General features: G+C 42.1%; 1 long non-coding RNA gene across 1 annotated transcript; it reads left to right on the plus strand.

The window, feature by feature from the left end:
* Window positions 1–6,056: 6,056 nt before the first annotated feature.
* On the plus strand, window positions 6,057–19,154 carry LOC116089009. Its single transcript, XR_004118098.1, has 3 exons — window positions 6,057–6,176; window positions 13,883–14,128; window positions 19,052–19,154. It is a non-coding gene; the product is annotated as an uncharacterized LOC116089009 (long non-coding RNA).
* The last annotated feature ends 212 nt before the right edge of the window (window positions 19,155–19,366 follow it).

The raw sequence follows: 19,366 nt of genomic DNA on the forward strand, positions 1-19,366 counted from the left end.
TATATATATATACATACTCATTACAAATATTTGTATGGTGAGATAAAGGTGAGTGTTTGATGATAACCACCTCAAGTATATTTCCCTTTCAGGTAAGAACTAAGTATGAATGGAGTGCACTTCATTCCTTTGGCTCAGGGAGTGAGGCTGACTACTGTCGTGGATCCAGTCATAACAAGTATCCTGTTCTCTGTCACCCCTCCCTAACCTTAGCTGTTCCAGGCCATCCTTTAGTCCTGATATGACTCTAAAATGCATTTTAGATGTGCCCTCCTTAATGGTGACCACCCTGATATTTCCTTAGAAGGAGGAGCTTGGGGGCTCCCTGAGGCCATCACTCTACCGTTCCATAACAAAAATTTGTTTCTAGCCATTCCTCTGCTTCAAACCATTTGATAGTTTCCCCTTGAGCTTAACAACATCTTAGGTCATATAGGCAATGAAAGGATTGTCCATCCTTCTTCACCTTATTTTGTCTTAGGTCATCTATGCAATAGGGTGATGGCCCATCCTTTCTCATCTCATTTTTGTGAACTCATTCTTTTCAGTGCTCTCAGGTCACACTCAGATTTGCACATTTACACCTGCATATTGGTGAGTACTGATTCCTTTTCCAGCCACTCAGCCTAACCCTTCCCCCTTTAATCTCACAGTAGCTGGCTCTCTCTTATCAGGCCATCTTGGGCTCTTTACTACACCCCTCTCTGTTCTTATACTTTGTAATAACTCAAAGTCTGCAGGCATGCCTTGGTTTGTGCACCTCTTACATTTGGGTTCTATTTATTTTTAATATTCTATTGAACTGTGTCTGATTTGCTCATGACTTTATGCCCAGCACTCTGCAGTTCTCTATATAATGTCCAACAAGTAGCAAATGTTTATAGGAAAGATCAGTGGATGAATAAAGTATTAACAGCTATGTCTACAAAGGGAAGGCTAGAACATTAGTGTTTTACTCCTTACCATGCTACAAAGCCTTCTTAAATAATGTACATAGTATATTTGAATCCTTAGGATAACATTTTCTTAAATCTGAAGTTCTATGTTTTACTATTCTTCAATAATTACTAAAATAATTGTTCATAAGTTAAAACTCATTGGTAGGGTTTCTAAATAAAATATTCTGAAATTCTGTTTAAAATTTCAGAATATGATGAGTTTAACAAGCAAACAATAAATGCAATATAAATTATGTACATGTGTTATTCTGTTATTTACCTTAAGATTTAAATCAAACCATTTACTTTATGTTTAATAACCATCTTCTATAATTTGATAAAAAATGACTGAGACCACTTCAATAGTATACATTGTTTCTTGTTTCATTATAGCTAAATAAATGAATATAGCCAAAATAAAAGAATAGACTAGATTGTCAGAAATAAACAGCATGCATAAAAGAATACACATAGTTACATAACTTTAGGCCTCTGTTAAAAGAGTAATATTAAGCATCACTATAGTTATTATCAGTAAAGATCAAAATTCAATTTTCATGTTTTTATACCTTTGTATTCCTCTTTGATTTGGATCTCTGAATGTGTCTGACAAGATGTACAATGAGTAAATTATAGAACTTTCTGCTTGTGATGTGCAAGGTGATATGTGTGGGGGTAGCCACTGCATTGAAAGACAGCACACCAATGCCTGGTAACAGGAAAGAGGAGGTGAGAATCTGCTTGGAAGTCAGTGTGTTGGACAAGAAAATTCAGCAGAACCTGCATGTGGCAGAGAGCACAGCCTATAAGCACCCCTATCTACCCAAGTATCTGAAATATGGAAGCAATGATCGCTGGTCCTTGTATCCAATAAGGGATGTTAGGAGGATAAATTAGATACGGTTTTCCTTGGGAAGAAAGCACTATATAATTTATGATATTGTTATTATAATCATTAGTCATCTTTGCCTAGATTTATGGAGTAACTCATCCTAAATTAAGCCTTTGGAACAATGAGAAGCAGGAAATTTATGAGACCTGCAATGATTTTCTAGTCTCATAAAAGGTTGTAGTACTTGATTCCTAAGATGTTGAAATATCTCTGCCTCTTAACAGGAGGCTACAGGGACCGTTCTTTGATTTGTTATTTGATAAGTCTTCCTGGTCCCTGTTCTCTTGCTCCTCTGGGGCTAATAATTCAGCCAGCATTTTAATAGTCACCTTGACTGTCAATAAATTATTTTAAGTTACCTTTAGAGTATATGCTATTTTTCTCTCTTCCTATGAGAATGATTGTTACCTATCTTTTATTCCCCATAATGTCTCTGCATAATGACGAAACAGATTTTAGCATCTGAAACATACAAAGTGATGAGTTGAGTGAATGGAGAGATTTAAAAGAGAGCAATCTAGCCTATCCTTCCGTAGGCTTTTGAAGTAGCTGGAGAACATCACTGAAGACCAGCTCTAGAGACACAGTAAGAATTTTAGTCACAGAGACTGATTGGACACAGTGTAAAAAACAGAAAAGAGGAGGCCTGGTTTCCTATGTGAAGGCAAGAGCTAGAGAATGATACTTCTAGGAAAGTCAAGAAAGGATTAAATGAACTCTAGAGCACTTATGAGTTGTGGTGGTACTAAATATCCAGTAAGACATCTAAAGCATGAGCCTGGTCCTTGGGAGAAAGGCCAAGAATAGAGATAGGTGTTGGAATTTATCTGAGGAAACCCCTGAATATGAGTAAGAGAATAGGAGAATGGGAAAAGAAGAGAACCTTGAGGTGGAAGGCTGGTAACTAAAGATGAAGACAGGCAAGCACAATCTACGTCACGCTGGAAGGACAAACGGCAAATCCTTAGAGTGGCTATAACACCAGAAACAGGAGGAACAAGTCTCGGGCTTTTGCCAAACAATGCACAAATTGCATTGCAAGTATTAGCCTTCAAAGATAATCTCTCTCCTTCTCCTCCTCCCATTTCTCTTTTAAATACACGCTCACTCACATGTGTGCATACACATGCATGTGCACACGCATGCACGCAAACCCATATTTCAGCAGGAGGCAGTTTTAAAAATATAGGGGTAGCCAACAGAATTCAACTTAGGATCCAGTAGACTTCCAAAAGAATGTAGCAGGAGTCTCCCAAAATCGAGTTAGGAACTATGTAATGTGCAGAGAATATGACACCCATTGTGGCAGAGGCAGAGCCAGGGAGTTGCAGCAGATCAGAATTTCAATCTTTGCCTATCCATGGATCATGTCTGTGGTCTGGGTGTGCCCTATTTCTAGTCAAGCTTCCATTTCTTTTGTGTATCTGATAAATAATGGGCAGGTGCAGTGGGAGGTATGATGAAAACCCTGTTTCTAGCCAGAGCCCAAGGACAGCTCAGGCTGTTGGTCCAGGAGGCCTACCTGGCTGACCCAAGAAAGGGAATCATGTGATCCAAAAGGCAGAGCATCAAGCCCCTGTGCTGGCCCCACATGTTCGGAAAGAGCAGAACATCTCTCCTCCGTTTCTCATTCGGAGTCAAATACCTCAGCCACACTGGCTTGCAATACTCTCTTCTCCCCATAACTCCAGAAGCAGGGGCAGAACCCAAAATGTAAGCTACTCTTCCAACAGCAAGGCTGTGCATAGAAACAGAGACAGGGCAGCTCTAGTCTGTCTGGAGAGAACAAAGCAGGCTCTGGGCTCTCTATGCCCTTAGGCAAGGCAGTAGTCTACAGAACTGAGAAAATGTGATTTAAAAAAAAAAACAAAGAAAGTATCAATTTTTAAAATTTTTGCTGTCTTTTTAAAATTATATGACCCAAATGTTTAATATTTCTCCCTCCTTAAAATTATTCTTATTTTCTCTTAGCCTCATCCCATCAGTACCTTTGTTGCTAAGCCATGAGTGGGACCTTTGCCATGGTCAGATCATCTTGGAGCACATCCCCTATTCTGTTCCTCATTCCTTCCCGCTGTATAATGAATATATTTCGCCCATCCTTTTACATCCACTATTGGCTACAATATTTTTTTTTTTTAAAAAAAAATTGATTCTGCAGAAAATCAAACACCTTCATTTTTCATTTATGGGTCAGAGAGACTTTGTAGAAACAACTAGATTATGACTCCTAATGCACTACCTAATGCTCTACCATGCTCACACCACCAGTATTGTTTATCAGTGCTAAATATAAATTGAGTCGAGATCCATTCCTTTTCAAGATTCTCCTTTCATATCTCATTTAAGGAAATTGCTCAAGCATCTAGTTGGCTTCTGCATAGACTCTGACTCATTTCCTCACTGCTGAATACCCCATCATCTTTCCTTCAATTATGCTTCAGTCAAGGAGGAAGCCACATTAACTAGACATTTAGGTGCCTGGTGTCCTGGCAACAAAGTCTGGAGATGACAGGGGCATGAGGACACCCTGGCTAGCAGGTCAGTTGTGACCCACTGATCTTCAACTTACTCCTTGCAGCTCGCCTATCTGTGCTCTCTCTCTCTCTTTCATGAAGAAAATGTAAAATCTTTCTGTTTCCTTAAGTCTCTTGCTTTATATAAACCACAATGGGTTGAGTGGCTGGACAGAGAGTGAATGGAACATAAACTGACTGACTAATGATTGCTTAGCTTAGCTGCAGTCTTAGTATTCACCATGCCTTGCCATTCCCTAACTGTGTCCTGCTCACTAAAACGTCTATATAGTGTCACACGTCACTCTCTCCTCACTCTGTTGACCACTAATTCACTACCTTGACATCCTTTTCTTTTACAGAAAAATCACCCCCTGCCCCTCTGCCAGGGCTAGGTAGCTCTTTAGAGCTCTTTACCAGCTCTTTGGCTATGAAACAATACCCAGTCCAGCAGTTGGCTTGTCCCATTCCTTAACAAGACTACAAGCAACTGACAGGCTAGGATGGTGTCCTATTTGCTGCTACAGTCCTCACGCCTACTTTTGTGCCCACTCAGCAGCATTTGCCATGAGCGGGATGTGGTGAGGCTCAGTCAGGTGAAAGGCAGGGTTGCCACAGGCCCAGTGAGGAGCAGGAACGCCATGCTGCACAGAAGACTGTCCACTAGTGAGCAGCGATGGACGGGGGAAGGAAAGAGAGCATGCAACCAGAGTCTGGGACAGTAATTGCAAGCATCATGAAAAGTTTTCAGCAGAACAAAAGTAGCCTGTATCAAGTAGCCCATTCAGTAGGGGTTTTAATAGGAAGAAACAATTCTTACTGGAAACAAACCCTACAACCAACTAGCTACAGGCAGCTAGTTAAAAATCTGGTTCAGGAACCAAATAGAGTACACAGGATGCCTGTTCCCATGGCGCCCTCTCGGCACTTCTCCCCTTGCTGTAGCCCGCTAGAGCTGCCCTTTTAGTAAGGTTCAAGCCTCCTGTTGGCCAAGGGGAAGGTTACATGACGCACACCTATATGTGTGCCCTTTGAGAATAAGCATCTCAACTCTTCAAATATGAAAGTTTCTTTTCCCCGTCATTTTGGAGTAATTATACTCTTCCCAGAAACCCCTCTGCAGTCTGCCTCTGCCACTCTGTGTCTCTTCCTTCATCCTACCTCTCACCTTCAGTTTCCCCTTCTCCCCTGTCTGCTTGTTGCTGGTTTTTTCTCTCTTCTTCCTTTCTCCTCTTCTCCTCCACCCTGCCTCCCTCCTTTGTCTTCCCTAGCTGCTCTACCACCCCACCTCCCAATCCCCCACCCTTCATTCCTCATCCCATTCTCCCACACCCTGCTATTCTTCATGTGTAGAAATGCAATCCCTGGCAACTTCTTCTTAGTCCAGGTTTCTTCTCATTCCCTTCTCATTTCCAAGGGCATCATGTGACTTACCCCTAGGAAACAGAATTTTTAACTGGTTCAGAGTTGCAACAAAGTCTCCAGCTGTGAAAGAACTTAACCTTTGCCTTTTCTTTTCTTTTTTTCTCCTATGTAAACACAACTTTGCCTTCCAGATACAAAGCCCACACTATTCTGACACCTTTTTCAGAGTCCTGCCTTCAGCTTCCCAGCTCTCCTCTCCAATCTCAATTCAATCTCTCCTCTGAATTCTTATAGAGTGTACTCCTTGTGGCAAGAGAATCAGAGTGCTCCTGTGTTGGCATTTTTTCCTGAAGACTCCTGGAGTGGACACAAGTTTTCTCTTGCCTTGACAGCTGGGCTACACCACACTCAGTGAGTTTACTTGTGAACTCTTCACTCCACCAAACCGATGCCTTCAGATTTCAGGTAACAGCTGAACTCCCTATTTGGAATAAAAGTTAGTAATGTTTCTTGGAACATCCCTTCAGAAATCGCTGCTAATCCTAGACTCAAAATTGCCTTCCCACCCACTGTTCACTCAAACTCCGGCCTTTGCTAGAGAGCAGACTGCTCTCTTTTCTCCCTGCTTGCTGTGTAAGTTAGGTCATTACTCTTTATATAAGAAGCCTTCACACACTCCCAAGGAGCCCAGTGCATTATAAGGCGACATCATTGGAGTAAGCAAAGACTTATATATCCTGCTTTTGCTCCAAGCACAGCCCTCAATGGAAAGCCTCAGGGGCTGTCTTCTAAACTCTGTAAGCCAGGAGGGGGACCCTGGCCATGGATCCACTGCTCCCCCCATTCCTGTCCTAGACCAGGTGCAGGTGCCCAAGCTGCAGTCTGTGAGGCTGATTGCTCTTATCTTGGAAGCTGCCAGGCAACTTCAGCATATTCTGTAGAAGACAAACTGCTGAGGAAGACTGTCAGCAGTGGCATGCTAACAAGAGAAACCCATAAAGGAAGCAAAAGAAAAAGACACCCCACCCAGATCCCTAGGAAACTGTTACCCAAACACCCTAGAAGGACTCTGAGGTTTTTCTTCACTTTGAATCTCTATGAGAGAAACAGAGAAAGAGGGAGAGAGAGAGAAACAGACAGCAGGCAGACAGACAGACAGATAGACACAGACACAGACACAGACACAAAGAGAATAATGTCTGTCAATCGCTTGCTTTGTAGAGAGGTGCTAGACTGATCCACTGGCTTCCTGGTCATTGCTTTGATTTTGTCCAAGATTTTCATATCTATACTTATATGGACTCATGTGTGTAATAAATATTCCAATTATTCAGGGAGAGCATTGGGTTGTATCTACTTATTTTCTCCCATCGCTGCTTATTTTTTGTAATTTCATATCTTTACACAAGCATGAGGTGTGTGAAGGGACTCTAACCATCTAAAACATGGCAAACATGTCCCTGGTAGGCTTTGCCCTTCTCCATTCCCTCTGCCTTGCTAAAACCCCTTAGATTACATTCCTAAGCTAGCCCCCAAGGTCTATTCCCTTATTTGGCCTCGTCCTCCTCCTCCTCTTCCTCCTCCTGAGTGAGACTGACTACCAAGGTCCAGCTCTCAAAGTATTGAAGTCCAATCAAAAGCCCCCTTTGCTCACCTAATTAACACACCTAATTAAAATTAAACACCTCATCAAAACATGGGGTTTTCCCCTTTACCTTTATAACCTGCCACTTTATAATCAACCATTTTCCTATGTGCCATGTCTGTCCCCTCTCTATTCAGAGGCAGTCCTCCACCCCCCCCCACCTCCACCTATACCCATTCCAAGGCAACACCCCTTACCCCTCTCCCTTGTTCCCTTCCTCTTTACCCTCTTCTTCTGCCCCTGCCTTCTGTCCCTCTGGGGGAAAATAAATCTCATTTGTGCTGAGAACTTGGTCTTGAGGGCCCTGAGTGGTTACCAACACTTTCACAGTGTGTTTCAAAGTGTGTGTATCAAGGTCACAGAGCAACTTGGCAAAATCAGTTCTCTCTGAAGAGGGACACTGCATACTCAAAGGAAAAATCCACCAAGATGACATTTCAATTCCTAACACAAGAGCACCCACATTTTAAAAGAATTTACAGCTTAAATCACGTATTACATATTGACCCTCACACACTTAGACTGGGAGATGTCTATATCCTTTTCTCACCAATGGACCAGACATTTAGATAAAAACAAAAGCAGAGAAATACTGGAGTTGAAATCCTGAACCAAGTGAATCTAACAGATATTTACAGAACATTCCACCCAAACACTAAAAAAATATACTTTCTTTGAAATAGCTCACAGAACTTTCTCCAAAATTGGCCACATATTCAGACACAAAGAACATTAAAAGAGAAAATTTCAAATAACTCCCTGAATCCTATCAAACCACCACAGTAAAACAAAAACAATAACAAAGAGAAAAATATGGAAATCCAGACAACCAAAAGGACATACTTCAAAAAATGTATGCTCTACAAAACTGGGAAAGCCTAGAGGAAATGGATAATTTTCTGAATAGCTACCACTTACCTAAATTAAATCAAGATCAGATAAACAATTTAAATAGACTGAAATAAAAGCTGTCATTTAAAATCTCCTAATAACAACAACAATAACAACAGTGCCAGATGGTCTTTGTACAGAATTCTACTAGATTTGAAAGATGAATTAATGCCAATACTACTCAAACTATTCCACAAAATAGAAACATAAAGAACATTACCAAATTCATTTTATGAGGTCACAGTCTTCCTGATACCCAAATCAAATAAATACTCAACAAAGAAAGAGAATTACAGACCAATTTCCTCAAGAACATAAATGCAAAAATACTTAATAAAATATTTGCAAACTGAATCCAAGAACATATCAAAAGATTGTCCACTACAGCCAAGTAGGCTTCGTCCCAGAGATGCAAGGAAAGTTCAATATATGAAAATCAGTAAATGTAATCTGCCATATGAATAAATTAAAAGAAAAAAACCATCACATTAGATGTTAAAAAAAATCCTTTAACAAAATCCAATATCGTTTCATTATAAAAGTCTTAAAGAAATTAGGAATACAAGGGAAATACCTAAACATAATAAAGGCAGTTGAAAGCAAGCCTATAAGCAAAATCAAATTAAATGGAAAGAAACTCAAAGCAATTCTATTAAAATCTGGAATAGGACAAAGTGTCCACTCTCTCCATGCTTACTCAATATAGTACTTGAATTGCTAGCTTAAGCAATAAGACAACTGAAGCAGATCAGGGAGATACAAATAGGAAATAAGAAGTCAAAGTATCTTTATTTCCAGTATGGAAATAAATGGACCCTAAAAACTCCATCAGCAAGCTCCTACAGGTGATCAACTCTTGCAACAAAATGGATAAATATAGGACTAACTAAAAAAAAAAAAAAATCAATAGCCCAAATGGATGAGGAAACAACACCTTTCATAATAGCCTCAAATAATATAAAATATCTGGGGGTAACTCTAACCAAGTGAGTGACTTGTATAATAAACTTCAAGTGTGTGAAGGAAATTGAAGAAAAAGTAGGAAGAAGAGGAGAAAGAGGATGAAGAAAAGGAAGAAAGATCTTCCATGTTCATGGATCAGTAGGGTCAACATAGTAGAAGTGGCCATCCCACCAAAAGCAATCTACAAGTTCAATGCAATGCACATCAAAATTCCAATATAATTCTTTACAGAGCTTGAAAGGACAATTCTCAACCTCATATGAGGAGAAAAAAACACACCACAGGATAGCTAAAACAATCCTGAACAATAAAAGAACTTTTGGAGGTATCACCGTCCCTGATTTTAAGTATTACTACAAAGTAATAGTAATAAAAAACACATGGTATTGGCATAAAAACAGACAAGTTGGTCAATGAAATCAACTCAAAAACCAAGACATAAATTCACACACCTATGGACACCTTATTTTTGACAAAGAAGCCAAATATACATACAATATATAAAATGGATAAAAGACAGCACTTTCAACAAATGGTGCTGGTCAAACTGAATGTCTGCATGTAGAAGAATCCAAATAGATCCATATTTATTACCTGGTATGAAACTAAACCAAATCAATAAAATGGTTCCTAATGATATTCTGCTATACTCATTAGATTGGTACCTTGTCTGAGTAGTCACTAGAGAGGCTTCATCTTGCAGCAGATAGGATTGGATGCAGAGACTCACAGACAGACATTATAGAAAGACAGAGTCTAAATTGGAGATCTCTTGGAGCTCGGAGCTCAGGGAACACCAAGGAAAATGGGGAGGAAAGATTGAAGGAGTCAGAGGGAATGGAGGACATCAGAACATCTTCCACCAAGTCAACTAAGCAGCACTTACATGGGCTCACAGAGAATTTGTGAAGTGGCAAGCATGGGGCCTGTATAGGTCTGTACCAGGTTCTCTAATGCCTGTTAGCTTGTCAGGTTTTGTGGTATTCCTAACAATGTTATTGGTTACATCTCTGACTCTTTTGCCTGCTCTTGGGACTCTTTTCTTCCTATTGGTTTATCTTACCCAGTCTTGATATGAGGGCTTTCACCTTGTCTTACTATATTTTATTTTGTTGTGTTTGATTTTTGTCTCTTGGAGGCCTATTCTTTTCTGAAAAGAAACAGAGAAAGAGTGGATATGGGAGAAAGGGGAGTTGGGGGAAGCTGGGAGCTGTGGAGGGAAGGGAAACTATAATCAGGATGAATTGTATGAGAGAAAAATGTTTTTAATTAATAAAAAGAAATCAACCAACCAATCAGTTCTCTCCTTCCACCATGTGGACCCAAGGGACTCTAACTCAGGTTGTCAGGGTCAGCAGAAAACCTCCTTACTTGCTGAGTCATCTTGCTGCCCCCCATTCACTTGTTTCAATTCACCTACTTTATGATCGAAGAAATTGTGGGCTTTTTCTAACCTTTGTAAATGAACTGAGCACATGGAAACAGCATCTCAAAATCAACACAAGTTGGCTAAGGTACTAAGATTACAGTACATGTGAATATGTAAGTATGTGCACATATATGCACAAACACCATTCGTGGCAAATGGGGGCATACATTACTGGGTATAGATGGAAATCCTCTCTGCATTAGCATGTATTTCTTCACTGTCATCTTCACCAGAACAATCCAGCTCTCACACAATGATACCTCAGTCACTGCTCCCTTTTCTATGTCACTCTCCTGAACTCCCACAGGCCTTAGAGAACAAAAGTGAGGCTTATATCTTCCTTGTTTTCCCACTAGGTGGAACATACATACCCCCTGAAGCAAGCTTGTTCCTTGCTTATCACAATGCCAAGATAAGACATATTTTCTGTTTGTGTTTCCACTTCTTTCAAGCAGGAGGGGAAGCCTCTCTCTCCTACATGATTCTCCTTCTCTAAGTCACAGTTATTCAGGTCTGACATTTGTGAATTTTGATTTTCTTCCCAAACACATAATTCTGTACTTATGTTCTTGTACTGTTAAGTTTATTCTGGTAACCACAGCATATATCTTTAAAAAAAAAAAGGAAAAAAAGATACATGCATTGATCTATGCAGAGGTAGTTGTATATTTCTAATGCACAAATTTCTGATTACTTCTTGACTGCTGTCAAAAAGCATCTGGATTTTTCTGGGTATGCATGATTTTCCTGCACGCATGCTTGTGTCAAAATTTTGACACAGTAAATGTAGACCTCCCACATGTTCTTCAGTTGATTAATTAAAGTGAAGACTCATTACTAAATTGCCAGCAGCTGTTTCTAGAACTGAGGCTGAGGACTTATGTGCTAGAAAGAGGCAGAAATGGACACAATCATGTCCAAAGGGTGTATCTGGATGTTACAGAAACTGAGTTCTATTTCCAGTAATAACAAGCTATTCACATTAAGAATTTTCTCTTTTCTTTATGACTGGTGCAAAAAAAACTTTTGGGAAGATCCAATCATTCAGTAATAAGTTAAACATCTCTGAACAGCAAACCAAAGACATACAATTCATTTTGTACAAGACTGTGTTCAGGACTGCAGAGGTTTCGAAAGAAAGCTAGGACAAGCTTAATCTGCAGGTTCTGAATTATGACTTCAGTACAGAATATGTGTGGCTCTGTAGAATTCATAGCTGTATGGAATAGTAGACAAAAGAAAAGATTTCCAACAAATATCATGAGCGAGGTGAGCACTTCAAGGATAAGCTTCACCAGAGGGACTAATTAGAGAGAGGAATAGGAGTGGATGGGAGGGAGTCAGACGCTACATGGAGAGGATGAGGGGGTCATAGGGGATGCCAGGGGGTCAGCTGCCACATGCAGCTGAGAAGTATAACACCATATAATAAGTCAGGCAGTGACAGTTCTATGCAACTCCCAATCCTCTTACTAAAGCTAGTGCTAGAATTTTCTCCATCTGCACTCGCCCTTTCTAGGAGCTCATAAATCTGGGGCTGTGCCAGAACCTGACCCAGCCATGATGGAGAACTCAGCTGGGAGAATCATTATCCTCTGAGCCATTGCACACAACACTACAGGCCACCTGTGAGTCAGCCTGTGAGAGGCTGAGAACATCTGGCCAAGCTCATCTCCTGCGGCCGCCATGGATCTGACTTGATGTTACTTGTGTGTGTTTTAAATGTACCTCTCTGTCCAACACAGCATCTTTGGAACATCAGGCTGTTGCATAATAACTGAATGGAATCCACCACCCAAGCCACACATGTAGAGGCATGAGAAACCACATGTAGAAGAGGAAAATAATCTCAGCTTGAATATTATTTTTATTCTCAAAGCATTAAGTGTGTTGGAAACCATGCTCAATATTTGATACAGACAGGATGGGTCAGGATGTAAACTTCTATACTAAACTTCTATACTAAACTTCTATACTAAAAGGTCTTAAGTACATTTGAAATTCATCTTAATGACTTCCATCCATTAAGCGCCTACTAGGTGCCGGACACCTTATAAATGTTATTTATTCAATATGGTACAAAGTACTTGTTATTGTTCTCCTTTTCCAATTAGAAGACTAACCACTGAACAATAAACAACTCACAAAACTTCCACAGCTGGCAAATGACAAGGGTTAGTTTGAACATCATTTCCTCTGTCTCCAGAGTTTACAGTCCTCCCACAAAGTGTGCATTCTTTCCTATCTGCCAGAAATGCTGGCAGACAAGCCTGTTAATTCCTTGTGTTTGCCCAGCTCCATCAAGCAGAGAGGATGTTGCCAGTGGCCGTGTCATTCAATGAAACCAGGATAATACAACCCTCCGACCACCCAGCTTTATCCCGTAGAAAGATTTAATGTCTAAAGCTTCCACAGATCACAACCCCATAGGAGAAATCTTCTAACAGTGTCTTCATTTTACAAATGAGGAAAATAAGGTCAGAGACAGAAAATGTCCACAAAACTTCAGAACCCACATGAGATTTTGAGTCATCTTGGTGGCAAGAGCAGCATTCTCTGCTTGGCTACACTTTAACTCATGAATGGCCCTTTTCCCCCAGTATTTAAATAGACCAAAGTCTACATAGTAATGAAAAGGTACATGCATATGTAGGTAGGTACCTTAGTCAATTTTATTGTTCTTTTTCCAACCAGACCTTGGCCCAGCTTCCCCTTCTAGGTGCAGTTCCACTTCTCCTGCACCTTACAACCAAGTTAAAGAAGCAGAAGTCAGTCCATCCTGACTTTCTCTCTTCCCATGGAACCGAGACATTAAGCAGGAATGCTTATTCAAAACCTCCCCAGCTGCTTGCCCAGCTGCTGAGGAAGTAGCTCCAGCTAGCACCATTGAAGCCATTTTCCTTCCCCCAGAATACAGATTATTTTTCTCCTTGTAGCTTTGCCAAAAACCCTAAATAACTTCTCCAGCACCCTTGCAATTAAGTAAGATACGATTTATCACCCTTGACCTAAAGAACGCTTGTCTTAACAGTAACACAATTTGACATCCATGTCGATGAGAACCGCAAATTGGTGGACTGTGGCAGAATCAGCTTCTTTCCTAATGTATGGCTGCCCATACTCCACAGCCTTAGGCAGCCTTAGGCAACTGGGGAACAGTGACAAGCTGGCATGGGTGTTGGGTTTTTGCATTTAAGATAAGCAATGTTTGTAATCGTGTCTATTTTCCTAACTTTTGTATAGGAAGCAAGATGTCAATCAAAGAGAATCCTAGCCAACCGTCCACAGTATTCAGACCTCATGTTATCGATCAAGCAATTGCTCAATTGTTCTATCAATTGCTACAACACCAGAGAGGCAAGTTCTGAAAGCTAGAAAAGCCTGGATGTTTTTCAGCCCCAAAGTGGTCACAAGATATAAAAGCAGTCTCAGTGTGAAGGGCTTGTGTCTGGAAGGCATCATCCGGAGGCAGCAGGAGCTGTTGAGAAGGTAACTGTGATGGGAAAGGTGAAAAGCTATAGCATGCCATTGCCCTGGCCATGGCACTGCCACGAGCCTCAAATACGCACAGCTGGTGTTCAGCAGGTGCGGCCACTCAGCCACCTGGGATGTCTCCAGACTGGCTGTTCTGAGAAACAGCTTGCAGTTTCATGAGGAGGGACAAATGTCTGGGCAGGTTCGTCCCATATCCTGTCTCCTGGACTCACCTATATGGTGTGGCTTTTCCTCCAATCCCAAGTCACCTTGTCCAACTCTCACAGTAGCTGGGGAGCTTGCTAAAGCACCTCAGTGAGCCATCTAAAATGGCTGGGGACACCAATGACTCCAGGATAAGAGGACAACACTACATAAACCCACGGGGGATCAAAACATCTCAATGTCAAGGGAGGGCCTGGAGAGAAGGTGACACCCAGAGAGCCTGATAGAGTGTGTAAAATTATACAAGTTTATTAAGATATACTAGGAGATGAGACTGAAATTACATCCCCAACATAGAGCCCCACTCCCTTTCCAAGTCCTGGGAACCTGGTCTATGTTCCCAGCAATAAAGGTAGACTGTCCAACCCAGGCATTGCAGTGGTTAATATTGATGCCAGAGGGACTAGAGACATGGCCCAGCAGTTAAGAGTATGCATTGCTTTTGCAGAAGACCCAAGTTCAAGTCCCAGCACCCACATTGGGGCAGCTCACAATCACCTGTAACTCCCAACTCCAGGGGCATCTGACATTTCTAGTCTCTGCAGGCACCCACATATAATTAAATTATATATTGATAATCAACTTAAAAATATTTAGACTCATCTAGGAAACAAACCTCTAGGCATGCCTGTGAAGAAATGTTGAGATTGGGCTAATAGAGCTGGGGAAACCTGATGTGTTAGAATGGCGGCTTGTGTCAGAACATACCACACACTAGGCCCAAACAGTTCCACATGTAAGAGGTTTAATTGAGAGGGAGAGAGGGGGCAGTAGCGGAGAGAGAGGAGGGAGAGGGAGAGAGGGAGAAGGAAAATGGGAGGGGATGGGGAGGGGGTGAGGGAGAGAGAGAGAGAGAGAGAGAGAGAGAGAGAGAGAGAGAGAGAAAGAGAGAGAGAGAGAGAGAGAGCAAGAGGAATGTTCCCCGTGTATATATTTGGGTTCTGACTTAGTGGTCACTGGTAAAGGTGGGAGGTGAGTCCAGTGGATTCTGTGAAATGGCAGCTGTTGCCTTGGCAACAGGTCTGCGAGGCCCACCCATGTGATGTCATGGGCTTTGGAGGCCCTGATGTTAACAAAACCCACCCTAAATGTGGGCAGCACCATCCCATAGCCTAGGGGTCCAGGACTGGATGAAAAGGACACAGCAGCGAGCTGAGCATGCTCTTCCTGATTCGTGGTACAGTCAGACCAACTGGCTCAGACCCTGCTACCATGTCTCCCGATGCCATGTCTATATATGCATACATGTATTTATATACAGGTATCTCCCTCAACCCCTTCCTACCTTGGTTTTAGAGACAAGGTCTCTCGCAGCTAGGCTGACTAAACTGTGCGCCATAAGGATCCACCTGTCTGTCCTTGCAGTATCTGTGCTGGGTTTATGGTTTGAACTACCACACCTAGCATTTTACATGGATGCTAGGAATCGAACTCAGGCCCTCGTGTTTAGGGAGCTGAGCTATCTCCCAAGCCCTTTTTCTTCCTTTTGAAAAATTATATTTTAACTTAGCATACAAAGTAACAGGTTCTCCTATGGCAGTTTCACATATATGGCTCCCTTTACTTTGTACTAAGGAAAATTGTCCTCCCCACTTCTCCCTGCCAATGCTCTAAAGTCTCTCTTCCCCCAATGAATATATTCTTCTGCTCCCCATAGCCTTCATATTCCATATGTTCAGGATAATCCAAGGAGGTCACTGTGGGACCATGAAAGGCAGCCCATTTTCTGGATGAGCTAGATTTAAACCTGGGAGACCCAGCAGGTGTGCCTGCAAGGGACAAAAGGCGTTTGCCAGGCTCCCAGACACTTAGCCTCCTGACCTCAGTTCTCCTTAATTCTGTGGCCTTCAGTCAGGTAGAGCAATGCCCCAAGCCCTTCCACGGATAGAGGACTACAGAGCACTTAGCTCAAGACAGATCTCCATTTTAACGAGGTACCTAAAGGCCTGAAGGGCTTAGCCAATTAAGCTCTCCTTCCCTGACACTCCTCCCTGCAAAAGGTATTTAACCTCAGGCCAGCCCTGAGAAAGAGGGGTACAGGTTTTGTTTCCAGTCATCCCAATTCTCCTCTCCACCAGGACAATAACTGCCTTAAAACCAAGGTCCTCTCAGCGGGATCTGCTGTGGGAAACAATGGAGCAGGTCTTCCTCTAAAGAGCTGCAGGAGTCATCTTATCTCCCGCAGGAGGCCTCCCAGCACTCTCAGCCTTGCTTTCCACCAAACCAAGCCAACCCACCCCAAGCAAGCTAAGGACACTGTCATCCCTGTGGGATCCAGCCGGAGCTCTCCTCCTGCCCTTTTCCCTTCGGCCCCTGGCCAGAGCCAGCCCTTTGGGCTCCTCCTCCTTTCTCAGCTCTTTGGCGACATTAAGCGGTGTCTGTGGTATCCAAGAGCTAGAACTTGGTGTTCTTGGCCTCCATGGGACCCGGGGACTAGACTCCAGCAGTTCAGTGGGGACCTCAGACTGTGCCTTGCTACCCCGGAGCAGGGTCCTGTGTCTTCTCACAGCCCGACGCCTGGTGGCAGGAGTGCACGCAGTCAAACTTCCAGTGTCCTGCCTTGCCCAGGGGTCAGAGCCCTGGGTCAGACTCAGGCCACCCATTTTAACCTACAGGTCACTATATACGAAGTCCTTATTTTCAAATAAAGTAGCACCAAGAGTTCCAGGAATTGAGGTCTGAACAGATATTGCAGAGAAAGGCATTATTTAAAGCAGGGCTATGTCCATATACATATGACATTACTGATGGCCCTGAAGTCCAGACTTCTTGAGTCAGCCTCTCAAACCTGCATCCACAAATATTAATCCAAGCCTAACCCTAAATTATATATATTACTATATTAATTATATATAATATATATTATATATCCCTAACCTTTTCTATATCTCCAAGTAGAACAAATGGCAATCTGCTCCTACTTGAGACTCCAGATCAAGGCTTGATAGTTACTAGACAACAAATAGAAATGCACCTGACTATCAGGCTTTAAGCTTTTCTTTGCATGCCACCTGTAAACTTTCTAATGTGCCCAGGCCATTGTTGAGGTGAAGTCTCTTTGAACAAAATAAACTCAGAACAGTAACATTTTAAATGACACAGAACCTTCTACCTTCATGTTCGTTGCATTTCAGGAGAAGGTAAATATTATTTCGTCTTGTCCTGAATGCCCTTAATACATTTTATAAACCATAAAATGTCTCATCGCTTTTCCTGGCTCTAATCCAATTTCTTTGAGTGATGTGTAAACCTTAAAATTGTTTGTAGCTCTGTGTCAGTACCCATTACTTTTGAAACGACCCCTACATTTCACATTCTAGATAACATTTTCCCGTCTTCCCTATGAATTGCAGGAGATGCTTTGTAGACATGCTAATTGCTTGAGATACGCATGATCCCTTTGAACATCACAGTTTTCTTGGTGAATCAGTAAATACTCTGTTATTTAGAGAAGACATTGTTACAGAACACTTACCCTGAATCTTGCTTTCTACTTAAACATTGCAATCACACAGGGCTGAGTTACACCTTCACTGCTGCCCTGTGAACATTGCACTCTATGGATTTGGTGTTACAATAGCTTCAGAAACAGTTCAGTCCATCAATGGACCAGTAATGATTTCTTTTGTGAGCATATTAATCTCATAGAAACTACACATTACATTTTAGACAATAAAGCTTGCAAAAGACCTGTCAAATCTATATTTTTTAAATGCTTTATACTACATTCTTCCAAAACACACCCCACTCCACTGACCTTTAAGCACATTAACCTCTGCAGGGAAATGTTTTAAATCCGTATTATGTGCATAAAGTCTCTAATTCAGAATTTAGTGTGGAAAATAGATTGTAGCTAGTGCTAAAATGTCAGCAAATCATCCAAGTCTGACAGTGGAATTGCCAAGTGGGAAGAAATAGCAGTCAGCTTGCCTTCAAGAAGAAAAGGCAGTGCAGCTAAAACACACAGTAAGCTCAAGTAGCTCACTGATAGGCCCATTTTATCATTCTGGTATCGGATTAAAAGGCTGCTCAGATATATATCATGAGCGGTGTTCAGTCACCATGCTCTGAGCAGTAGCAAGGCCTCGCTGTTTCTTTCTCCAAATTCCACCATTGTCATTTGGTGCCCCCTCTCATGAGATAAACCCCCACATTCCCCAGCTTGTTCCAACCCTTGCCTTTTTAACCCCCGATGGTGAGTCTTAGAAGTTCCTCATTCTTCCGCATTCTCTGGCCTCCCCATCTTCACTCTGTCTGTGCTCCTGTAGAACACGTCAGTATTCTTTACTCTCCTCTTTACATTGATCCATTTTTGTCAAGGGAAATTACTATAATTGTGACAAAGATGCATAAGCATAACATTTCTGACAACACTGTATCAAGGTGAAGGAAAGCTTGGTATTTACAATAAAAACAGAACAGAGTAAGGAGCCAGGACCTGGACCAGCATGGCCCATCACAACTGCAGTTAGGCTGGCTAAGGCCTGAGCTCCAGGGATCCAACTGTCTCGGTAGTCCCAGATGGTGCTCTGCCTGACCCAATGTATGAGTCCTAGCATTCCACTTGCAAGTCCTCTGCCTTATTTATTAATGACCTCTGAGCAAGTACTGTTTATTCTCTTCTGTTAGCTTGTTTATCTTAGTTTACAAAACTGGTAAGCCTTGGTAATGCTCTATTAGTTCCCTCTTAACTCAGGACCCTTTTCCCATCAGTGGAGTTGATCAAGATGCAGATGAAAGAGGAACCAACATCTGTCCCAACACTGGGAGTAACTGGGACCAGCGGGACCAGGCACACAGGAACTCCACCAGCCCAGTGACTCCGGTTCCTTCCGGTCTGCCTGGGCTGGGGTCCAGAGCAGACCTTGGGCACAAGCTCCACAGCCAGTCCCACAACACCTAGAGGAACTCCCAGGCGCTCTGACACATCCAGGATCAGAGACCTTGGGCTCAAGCTCTGCAGCCAGTCCCACAACACCCAGAGGAAGCTCCACTCCCAGGCGCTCTGACATACCCAGGATCAGAGGT

The sequence above is a fragment of the Mastomys coucha genome, unplaced genomic scaffold, assembly GCF_008632895.1.
Source record: "Mastomys coucha isolate ucsf_1 unplaced genomic scaffold, UCSF_Mcou_1 pScaffold14, whole genome shotgun sequence".
In the NCBI taxonomy this organism is placed as follows: Eukaryota; Metazoa; Chordata; class Mammalia; order Rodentia; family Muridae; genus Mastomys; species Mastomys coucha.